Genomic DNA, 12,374 nt, shown 5'->3' on the forward strand with positions numbered 1-12,374 from the left:
GAAAGCCAGAGAACCATGTCTATTTAAAAAACTTGATCAGGAGGTACTGCTCTGCTTTACTAAGGATCACATGCAGTGTTTGCCTGTTCTAACGACTATTCATACTTTCCTTTAAAATGAATTTTAGCAGCTAAAACCTATGAATGAGACATTCCTCTAAAAAATGAAGTGTCAGGAGTTCCCATCGTGGCGCAGTGGTTAACGAATCTGACTAGGAACCATGAGGTTGGGTTCGGTCCCTGCCCTTGCTTAGTGGGTTAACGGCGTTGCCACACTGTGAGCTATGGTGTAGGTTGCAGATGTGGCTCAGATCCTGCATTGCTGTGGCTCTGGCATAGGCTGGCAGCTACAGCTCCAATTAGACCCCTAGCCTGGGAACCTCCATACGCCGCGGGAGCGGCCCAAGAAATGGCAAGAAGACCAAAAAAAAAAAAAAAAAAAAAAGTATTAAAAAAAAAATAAATGAAGTGTCACAGTTAAATTTCCCTCCAACCATGTCCATAGTCCTGTCTCCATTCAGCTTTCTCAGAGTAACATTATTATCATGCTACAAACCTTTTTCTGGACACAAATATACATACATGCCCTGTGATGCCTACATCACATCATTGTGTACATTGCCATTTTTAGCAGTGAGTTTGGGTTTACCCTAAAAGGCACACATTCATCTATCTATCTGCAAGCTTTTTCCACTTAATTGCATATCTTGGAGATCTTTCCTTTTTTTTTTTTTTTTTTTTTTTTGTCTTTTCGTCTTTTTAGGGCTGCACCCAAGGCATATGGAGGTTCCCAGGCTAGGGGTCCAATCGGACGGTCACCAGCCTATATACCAGAGCCACAGCAATGTGGGATCCAAGCCGCTTCTGCAACCTATACCACAGCTCACGGCAACACCAGATCCTTAACCCACTGAGCGAGGCCAGGGATCGAACCTGCAGTCCTCATGAATGCTAGTCAGGTGCGCCAACCACTGAGCCACGATGGGAACTCCGAGCTCTCCTTTTAAGGAGGTATTATACAATACTAATGAATAGGTATTGCATTTATTAGTTTTCTAAGGATTATTATATCTGTGCTTTCAAAGTGTTCATCTTCCCAGAAGTTAAATACCTTCATGATTTCCCTGTGTTTGGTAACTTGAGAAATGACAGTGCCACCAAACCCTGCAACTTCAGCTTGTGGAGAACTGTAACCAAATTTTGGAAACCCCATTTCCTCTTTCAGACTTCATTCAAAGGAAAGCAGTGAGCGTTCCTTTTTTTTTTTTTTTTTTTTTTTTTTTTTGTCTTTTTGCCATTTCTTGGGCTGCTCCCTCAGCATATGGAGGTTCCCAGGCTAGGGGTCTAGTCCGAGCTGTGGCCACCAGCCTACGCCAGAGCCACAGCAACGCGGGATCCCAGCCACATCTGCGACCTACACCACAGCTCACGGCAATGCCAGATCCTTAACCCACTGAGCAAGGCCAGGGATCGAACCCACAACCTCATGGTTCCTAGTTGGATTCATTAACCACTGCGCCACGATGGCAACTCCAAGTGTTCCTTTTTTTAAAGAGGATTGTTCTTACTGCTTGAGTTGCTGCCAATACCACCCACAACTGGTAGCAACATTTGACATTTACCAAGAGCCCTTGGGCACCTGATGTCAGGGAGTGGGCAGTCTCCTGGGGCAACTGGTGACTCACACATCCATCAGCTGCTTGTTTACAAGGCAGAACTGCCAGCCTCTATTTTCAGATTTCTCCATGGCAGGGAAAACTCTATAGAGTTTGCTTTTGAAGTCCTCCTTTAAGAACCTACTGATGAGTTCTGAGAGTTGGAGGAAAAGATATGTGCAGGGCAAGAGAAACTAGAAAACCAAAATACTTCTGTTCCAACACCACATCATTAGTGCATTCCACAGAGAATCTATGCTTGCAGTAACATAGCACAAGCTGGTGTCATTCAATTATTCATTCAACAAGTATTTATGGAGCCCAGTACTGGGGATACAATGGTGAACCAGAGTGGAGGTTCCATTTGTAAAGACAGGGACTTCGTTCTTTGCCATATTCCAGCATCTAGAAGAGTACAGACCCATCATAGGAACTTAATAAATAGAAGGATATGCTGCATCACAACCTCTAGAACAGGGCAGGCATATGGTAGACACTTAATATACTGAACGAATGAGTGCATGAAGCAGAAAAAGAGCTAGTGAACACAGAGTTTGCGTTATGCCAATTTCTGAAGAGTCTATTAATGAGCTGCCCAAATGCAGTAGGAAGTTAAAAAGCATTGTCTTCCTTAGAGAAAAAGGCATCTTCTGAAACAAGTTGGCACCCCAGACCAAGGCCAGCATCATCACTCTCCCCAAGAGGCCCAAGATAGACAGCCCACATACCTCCTATGGGACTCCAGAAAAAAGTTCCATCAGGGTGTGGACTGGATGTTATCAAGAGAAAAGTCAGCCAAGTGTTCCTCGGTCTTTTGTTTCTGCTTGTGCGGTAAAAATGCATCACCTCTCCCTTTATTAACAGCTCTTTGTTTTCCTTTGAGGGACAATTCCATAGGTTGGGCAGACAGTGAGGTACTATCCCCATCCCTGAGCCTCTGACCCTCAACGAGGGATGGGCATGTGACCAAGATGAACCAATCAGACACTCTTCCTGATAGTTGCATCTTAAGGGCAAGGACCCAAAGATGGAAAATGGTTGGAATTGAGATGAGAATTATTTTGGGAATAGCATCTTAAAAAGGAGACCCACAGCAATGGCTATTTTTATACCTGGAGCTTTCCTGTTCCTCTCTTTTCCAAAATCTAGTTGTTCTGGCTAATTAGTTTTCCCATCATTTTGTGGGTTACTCCATAACTTGTTTTTCATTTGTTTGTTTGTTTGTTTTCTCTTTTTACGGCCACACTTGTGGCATTTCCCATGCTAGGGCTTGAATTGGACCTGCAGCTTTGGGCAATGCCACAGCCACAGCACTGAAGGATCTGAGCCACTTCTGCAACCCACACCACAGGTCATGGCAACGTGGGTTTCTTAACCCACTGAATGAGGCCAGGGATCGAACCCCTCTCCTCATGGATACTAGTCGGGTTCTTAACCCTGAGCTATGACGGGAACTTCATAATTTGTTGATCCTTTTTTTTTTTTTTTTTTCCCTAATGACAGTCAGATTCTATTGATTTCAGAACTAAACCTGTATAATCCCACTATGGGGGTTTATGAGGCAAGAAAAGGGTAATTGTGATGAGAAGGAGGGAGAGGAAGAGAAAAAAAGAAAGAAAGAAAGAAAGAAAGAAAGAAAAGAAAGAAAGAAAGAAAGAAAGAAAGAAAGAAAGAAAGAAAGAAAGAAAGAAAGAAAGAAAGCAAGCAAGCAAGCTGTGGCTGTGGCATCGCCCAAAGCTGCAGGTCCAATTCAAGCCCTAGCATGGGAAATGCCACAAGTGTGGCCGTAAAAAGAGAAAACAAACAAAGAAAGAAAGAAAGAAAGAAAGAAAGAAAGAAAGAAACGAACAAACAGAGGGAGGGAGGGAGGAAAGAAAGAAGGAAGGAAAGAATTAGGAAAGAAGAGTTCTCTTAAGCCAGTGAGAACAATCCGGTTTGATTTAGTCAGGTGAGATTGTTATTTGTTTCTCTGCTTGGTTTCTCTCTGAAGAGAAATAGAAACTATCTGCCATCTGAGACTCCTTCTGTTATATCACTCAGTGGTTTCCCATAATGCAAAATACTTCTAAATTTTCAAGCTATTTTTATTTGTTGTAGTTCGCTAGTCAATTTCACTTCCTTCCCTCCTCCTTTTCTCTCAGATAAAACCTTAATAATCAGCTTTTATTCTTTCTTGAGTTTCAAGAAACAAACATCTTGACTGTCCTCAAAATTTAGTAGAGTCTTTTCTAAATGATTTCATATGTGGGGATAAGTCTAATCTTTTTTAAAAAAAAATTGCCCTTTGAGAGAATAAAAACATATAATCTAGAAGAGTTATGAAGCATTTGGAGAGATTCTTCAAGAAAACTTGATTCTCATAGTCTCAGCTTGAAGGCAATCTAACGTTGTATGTCAATTCTAATATTTTTTGGTCTAAATTTTTGTGACCTCTGTTATAATCCTGTGGTACTCATCAGCAACTTATTGTGAATGACAAAAACATCACTCAAACTAGTTTAAGTGTAGAAGGGAACTTACTGGCTCAAGTGCCTAGAAAATTCCAGAAGGGATGCTAGCTGTTTGTGTCTCCTCCAGAATCTTATGTTGAGACCTGATCTCCAGTGTGATGGAATCTTAAGGGGAAGCCTTTGGGAGGTGATTAGGTCATGAGGATGGAGCCCTCATGGATGTGATTAGAACCCTACAAAGGAGATCCCAGAGAGCACCCTTACTCCTCTGCCATGTGAGGACACAGAGAGAAGATAGCTGTGTATGAACCAGGAAGAAGACCCTCACCAGACATTGAATCTACTGGTGCCTTGATCTTGGCCTTCCCCAGCCTCCAGAACTGTGAGACATGAATTTCTGTTGTTTATGAGCCATTCAATCTATAGAATTTCTGTTATGCAACCCAAACAGACTAAGACACTCTCTTTTCCTCTCTGGACTCTGAGCTGATGACCTTCTTAGCCCTCAAGTAGCCCTGGATTTCACCATCTTTTCTGCTGCTAATCTCAGCAGGAGGAGACATCTCCTTCCCAGCTGATCAACAGGCCTGGGTCCAATGTTAATTGGCCTGAAATGGAAGCAATTGCTCTTTCAGAGGGAGGGTACTCACACTGAGTCTCTTGTGCACCTCCGTAGTGCTCAAGTGAAGAGGATGGGGGAGACAGAAAAAGGAAGCCAGTTGGACTAAAAGTGGGAGAGTTTCTTAAGGAAAATAAAATGAAGCCACAGAAAAGGGAGTGGATGCTGGTAAGGTTTGTCAATTATACTCAAGAATGGCAGCAGCTGACACACTGGTCCAAACATGGTTGCATGTGCCATCTGGAATGGACAGAAAGCACTCCACAGAGAAAAGCCAGCCCATGGTTCTTTCAGGTCCAATTCAGCAACTTGGAGCATGGAAGCTCTCTACCAGAAGGAATTTAGAACCCCACTGCAGTCCCTAAAAATTTAGACAAGTACTGGGCAAGTTCAGCAACATCTACTCCCTAAACCAAAGAGAAAGACAGAAATTACTTCACTGAAGGAGTTCCCCTGTGGCTCAGTGGTTTAAGAATCTGACTAGCATCCATGAGGATGCAGGTTCGATTCCTGGACTCGCTCAGTGGGTTAAGGATACAGTGTAGGATGTGGCGTTGCTGTGGCTGTGGTGTAGGCCAGTAGCTGCAGCTCTGATGGCTCCGAGCCTAGAAACTTCTATATGTTGTGGATGAGGTCTGAAAAAGGGAAAAAAAAGGAAATTACTTCTCTGATGTGAAGGACCTCTCCTATGAGGGTTTTGGCACAGGCAGAGTTTCTGAAAAGGGTGATCTTAAATCCCTGCATTAGAATCCCTAGGGGTGCTTCCTGAAACTCCAGATTCTAGACCCTACCTGAGATCCTCTGAATTCTAAGCTCAGGAGTGGGGGCCCCAGAATCTGCCATCATATCAGGCTGCCAAGCAAGGCTGGGACTAGGGTGAGGCTAATGAGGTGCTTGGAGTGCAGCAAGTCGAGGGGGTGCTCACTGTGGGGCAGACCCTGCACCTGTGCAACCCTGAGAGTGAACAGGTCCGGAAATGTCACACCCTAGCCCCTCACTTCCCTCACCCTAGCTCTGGCCCTGCTTCTAAGGCTTGGGAATTCTGAAGCGTGCTGTCATAAATTGAACTGTGTCCTTCCAAAATTCCTTTGTTGAAGTCCTAACCCCTAGTACCTCAGAACATGGCTGTACTTGAAGGTGGGGCCCATAAAGAGGTAATTAAGGTTAAAGGAGGTCATTAATCCAACATGGCTGGTCTCCTTATAAGGAGAGGAGATTAATGCAGACACAGACAGAAACCTTGTGAAGACAAAGCGAGAAGATGGCCATTGGTGAGCCAAGGAGAGACGCTCAGAATGAGATCAACCCTGCCGCCACCTTAATCCTGGACTTCCAGCTCCCTAACCATGAGAAAATGGTTGCATTTATGTTGCATAAGCCACCAAGTGTGAGTGCTCTTTGTTATGGCAACCCCAGCAAACTGCACTTGAGAACCAGTGGCATGGCCATTAAGAGCAGGACTCTGGTATCACAGCGCCCCCTGGTGGCTGCAGTCGGGATTAGGTGAGGTAATACACAAAGCACTCCTTTGGTTTCTGGAAAGTAGATGCACCTATAAATGCTAGATATAATCATTGCTGTTAACAAAGCATTTGTTGGTCAGTCAGCTTCTACCCCACCCCTTCACAGTCAAGGGTGACCACTTAGAATTATTCAATTTCACAAATACTTTTTGAGTGTAGACTTTATACACATGCCTCCATGCTCAACTTCTTGGGGAATCAAAGATGAAAAATAAACAGTACTCATCCTCAGAGCACTACCCAGAGCAAAAACTGGAAAATTATGAAACCGAAAGTTTCCTCTGTGCCCCAACTCATCACCTTGCTTCCTGCAACGTGCCTTTCCTTAGCTCGCTCCTAATTTTTCCACATTCAATGACACTGCCAGAGTTCCTGTCATGGCTCAGCAGTCAACAAAACCTACTAGTATCCATGAGGACTCAGGTTCCATCCCTGGCCTCACTCAGTGGGTTAAGGATCCAGCATTGCCGTGAGCTGTGGTGTAGGTCGCAGACTCAGCTCGGATCCAGCGTTGCTGTGGCTCTGGTGTAGGCCAGCAGCTACAGCTCCGACTGGACCCCTAGCCTGGGAACCTTCATATGCTGCTGGTGCAGCCCTAAAAAAAGAAAGACAAAAAAAAAAAAAAAGGCAAAAAACAACAACACTGTGATGCCTAACCATACTCCCATAGCTAACTAACTATTCTGCTATAACTAACTGTACTCCCATAACTACCTAACTGTACTCCCACAGTTAACTATCCTGCCATACCTAACTATATTCCCATAGCTAACTATCCTGCCATGCCTAACTATACTCCTTTAGCTCACTATCCTGTCATACATGGCTAACTGTATTCCCACATCTAACTACCTTCCATTGTCTAACTCTGCTGTCTTAGCTACCAATCCTGCTACAACCAACACTTTTCAGATGCCCACAACAGCCTCAATTCTCATATCTTCAGATGTGATCTGGAATTAGCTCTTTTCCACCTCTGGAAAACCACCTCCCTCTATAATCCCAAATATTCTGCACTCTCCAAAGAGTCGCCATACTATACCTAGCTAAAATTAAACATAAACCTGGACCCATCAGTCATGCGACATTTGTTCCTAATCCGATTAAACTCACTTCCGCAAACGTTTACCAAGTACCTGCTGTATACAAGGTGATATGAAGTCATAAAATAGAATGCATACATTAAAGAAATAATAATACAGAAAACATGACCACCATTCTTATTTGCTATGAAAAGCCCCAAATCTTTGCCCTAACTTAAGCCCAGATCCTACCAATCTGTCAACAGACAACCACAGTTATGCCAATAGATTTTCAGTTTTCCACTCATTAACTCTTCTTCCATAACACTCACAGGGATACATGAACAGGCCAGAACCTTGCAAACTTTCTGCTCGAGTTCTACAGAAGTAAAGGGACCAAGTAAATCTCCCCGTAAAGGTTATATATAAACCATCTTGTAATTCTCTGTGCTGCCACCTGGTGGGTTTCTGTTGTAAATGAACTGCAGTTTCTTCGGAGATGGGGCTAAGGTCCTTTCTATGACTATAAAGTCTACTACTTAAGTCTGTAAACTTCACCTACTCTCCCTTTCCTTGGCGAACTCTCCACAAGGGTCTTCTCTCCATTAGCTCTGCCTGAGCTGTTTTCTATCTAGAAAGGCCTTTGTCACTGCAGGTAGGGGTTTTAAGGAGCCACTCTCCTATCCTCTCACATCTTTCCTGTACACCCCCAAGAAGATGAGGTGTCCTGGTTTTTGTCCACAGGCTACTTGGATCATAAGGACTCCTCAGTTCAAGGGAGACCCAACCTTGCCCAGTTCTCATTATCTTCAGCATCAACAGTCTGAAGTCTTTTTCCTGGAGGCTGAGAATCTCCTCATCGCTTAGCTGATTTTCTCGGGTTTTTCTTTTCTCCCTCACCTGAGTTCTAGTTCTCTGTCTTTTCATTTTTATAGGTTTTTGGTGTGGTGACCTTCTTACAGATAATAGAGTTGTAGCCTCTCTTCTGGTGTCTGCCCCCCTTGTGGCTGAAGTCAGTATGGGAGCTTGCTGAAGACTTCCTGATGGGAGGGGCTGATGCTTGCCCACTGGTGGGTGGAGCTGATTCTAATCCCTCTGGTGGGTGGGGCTTAGTCTCTGGATGGGATTAGAGGCAGCTGTGTGCCTGAGGGGTCTTTAGGTGGCCTGTTTACTGATGGGTACGGCTGTGATCCCACCTGGATTGTTGTTTGCCCTGGGGTTTCTCAGCACTGACTGATGGGTGGGGCCAGATTTTCCCAAAATGGCCCCCTCAAGAGAAAGGCAGCTGCTGAATATTCCGGAGAGCTTTGCTTTCAATATCCTTCCCTCACAACAAGCCCCATTCACCCCTGTTTTCCCAGGATGTCCTCCAAGAACTGCAGTCAGGTTTGACCCAGATTCCCTTGGAGACTTTGCTTTGCCCTGGGACTCAGTGCACGTGAAAGTCTGTGTGCGCCTTTTAAGAATGGGGTCTCCTTTTCCCCCAGTCCTGTGGAGCTCCCGTGCACAAGCCCCACTGGCCTTCAATGCCAGATGCTCCGGGGGCTCTTTCTCCCAGTGCCAGATCCCCGCACGTGCGAGTTTGATGTGGGGCTCAGAACTCTCACTCCTGTAGGTGAGTCTCTGAACCAGTTAGTTTTCAGTCTGTGGAGCTTCCCACCCGGGAGGTACGGGGTTGTTTATACCAAGAAATCGCCCCTCCTACCTCTTGATGTGGCCTCCTCGTCCTCTTCTGGAGTAGGGTATCTTTTTTTAAGGTTTCCAGTCCATTTGGGTGAAGAATGCTCAGCCTTTAGTTGTGAATTTTGTTGTTTTTAGGAGAAAAGTTGAGCTCCAGTCCTTCTATTCGCCATCTTAATCCCATCTCCTGCCCAGTTCTCATTAAATGTGGATGGTTTCCGCCTCTAGAAAATGAACTATAGGAGTAACGTTGTGGCTCACCGGTTACTAACCCAACTAGTATCTATGAGGATGTGGGCTCAATCCCTGCCTTGCTCAGTGCGTTAAGGATCCTGCTTGCTGTGATGAGCTGTGGTGTAGGCCGGCAACTGCAGCCCCGATTCGACCCCTAGCCTGGGAACTTCTATATGCTGTTGTGGTTGCTGCCCTAAAAAGCAAAAAAAAAAAAAAAAAGAAGAAGAAGAAGAAAGATGGAGACCGGCCTCACCACTTAATGCAAAATTTGAGTATATCCCCTACATGATTCCTAGAACCACTGATGTCTTTGAAAAGGTAAAAAGAACCCTTGAAAATTCACATCTTGGAAGGATGATTTCCAAAGGAAAGTAAGACAGAAATAAAGGCAAAATCTTCAATTGCTCCCCACCCCAGACCCAGAGGACAGGTTGCTTTAAAGATCTTGAGAGGAAGAAAGATTTAAACTTAAAAACCTCTGATACCAGAGCAAGTCTCCAGCAGGAAAAAAGCAAATTTCTAGCTCAGAGGAGGTACAGGCCTGCATCCCCCCCACCCCCACCCCGAACACTGCCCATAACCACACAAGAGCCTGGAATCACACATTGGGTTTCCAGGGAAGCAGACTCAGAGATGGTGTGAGCTTATAGGAGGTTAGCAGGAATCACTGGTGGCTTACAGAAGGCCTAGTAGGGAGCACTCCTAGCTTACAGGAGGCCTGCTGGGGAGCACTCACAAGTTACAGGAGGTCTGGTGGGAACACTCCTGGAATCTACACCTGTGGAAGGGAAGGGAAGAAAAGGGAGTAGAGCTGAACCTTAGCCAGCCCTTTAGAGACTTCAGAGCTAAGTTGTTCTGAGCTGGTACAAGAGGGCTGAGCCTTTCTATCTCCATGACAATCAACCTCTGGATGAAGGCGACCTGAGAAGGGACTATGACCTTGGCCAAGACAGCTCTCTTCAGCTGAAGTTGTCCAGCAGGAGGCTGACCACTGAGGGCTGTCTGCTGGCAGCACTCCCAGCAGCTGGCCCAGTAACTCCTTCTTGCTGGGGGGCATGTGTGGAGTACGTCATAGCACCCACTGCCTGGGACCCTATGCCTAAATCTATCCCTTTGGCTTGCTCCACGAGTGCAGAATTAATTCCCTTCCTCCGGAAATGCCAGGAATTCTTTCTTCGAATTATCTCAAAATAAGATAGGCAGATCTTTATTTTTTCCTTCCTTTATTTTATTGTGGCAAAATATATTAAGTCTTCCAGACATTATCATCAAAGCTTTAGGAGAGAACATTCTAGAAATACGGCTCAGAGAATTCTATCCAACAGTGGAGGCAACCCCATCTGAATGAAATCAGTGTAAAAACACATGCTGCAACTTGGATGAACCTCAAAAACTTTACAGTAGGGGAAAAAAAAAAAGCCAAACACAAAATGTCACATGATGTATGACTCCATTTATATGACCCTCCAGAATAGGCTGTCCACAGAGACAGAAGCCCTCCGATTGCTTTGTTTGTTCGGCTGGTTTTGGCCACCCTGTGGCATATAGAGTTCAGGCCAGGAATCAGGTCCTAGTTGCAGTTTCGAACTACTCCACAGCTGCAGAAAACCACATCCTTAACCCACAGTGCCAGACCGGGATTGAACTTTTGTCCCAGTGCTCCAGAGATGCCTCCTGTCCCGTTGTGCCACAGTGGAAACTCCGTCCTCCAATTGTTGCCAGGGTTGCTGGGAGGGGAAGTGGGGAGCAACTGCTTAATAAACATAGGGTTTCCCTTTGGGATATTTTGGAACTGGGTAAAGGTAGTGGTTAGAGAACACTGAACATACTAAATGCCACTGAATTTAAAAATGATTAATTTTATCTCATGTCAACTTCACCTCTTTTTTTTTGAGATTAAAATAAAAACAAAAAATCTCTTCTCTGGAAACAGTCTGTTATATTAAAATTAAGCCTTGCGGTTTCCCACTGTGGCAAAGCAGAAACAAATCTGACTAGTATCCATGAGGATGCAGGTTTGATTCTTGGCCTCGCTCAGTGGTCAGGGATCTCGTGTTGTCATGAGCTGTGGTGTAGTTTGCAGATGCGGCTCGGATCCCACGTTGCTGTGGCTGTGGCGTACGCCGGCAGCTATGGCTCCAATTTGACCCCTAGACTGGGAATTTCCATATGCTGCGGATGCAGCCCTAAAAAGCAAAAACTAAAATAATAAATTAAAAAATAAAATAAAATTAAGCCTCTACCATAGGAGCTTTCACTTTTGAGTAACTGGATACTATTAAAATGTTGTTCCTCTGTCCTCAGAGCAAATTTAGATGACACAAGGGAAGCTGGGTAAAATTATATTTAAATTCAAGCATCTCAGTCAAGCAGACACTGAATATACACAAAATTGTGTATAAGTATAAGCAACTCATTTAAACGTGGGAAGGTAATTTCTGTTTACAACTAAAGAATATTTTCCTTCAAAAGGAGTTTGGAGTGGAGCCTTAAAAATGTGTTGAAATAAGAAAATAACATTGAGACATTTCAGGATCTCCAAAAGATTTGGAAAGACACACTCGAAAGAAACAATTAAAAAAAAAAAAAACTTGGAGTTCCCGTCGTGGCGCAGTGGTTAACGAATCCGACTAGGAACCATGAGGTTGAGGGTTCTGTCCCTGTCCTTGCTCAGTGGGTTAAGGATCTGGCGTTGCCGTGAGCTGTGGTGTAGGTTGCAGACGCGGCTCGGATCCCACGTTGCTGTGGCTCTGGAGTAGGCCAGTGGCTACAGCTCCAATTCGACCCCTAGCCTGGGAACCTCCATATGCCGCGGGAGCGGCCCAAAGAAATAGCAAAAATAAAAAAATAAATAAATAAAAATTTAAAAATAAAAAATAAAAAAAAACTTGATGAAAATCATCCATCTTTTATTGGTAAAACACGAAGAATTACCTCTGAATATTTTGCTTTAAGGTGTTTGGTGACAAGAAAGACAGAATAACGATGTGAATATATGTGTTTGAAGCCAACTTTTTTTTTTTTTTTTTTGTTGTTTTTTTTTTTTTTTTTTTCGTCTGCAGCATATGGATTCCAGCTAGTTGAATCGAGCTGACACTGCTACTCCAGACCACAACGTGATCCGAGCCGCTCTGCAACCACCACAGCTCACCAACGCCGATCATTAACCACTGACAACAACCAACCGCATCG

The sequence above is a fragment of the Sus scrofa genome, chromosome 15 (assembly GCF_000003025.6).
Source record: "Sus scrofa isolate TJ Tabasco breed Duroc chromosome 15, Sscrofa11.1, whole genome shotgun sequence".
Taxonomy (NCBI): Eukaryota; Metazoa; Chordata; class Mammalia; order Artiodactyla; family Suidae; genus Sus; species Sus scrofa.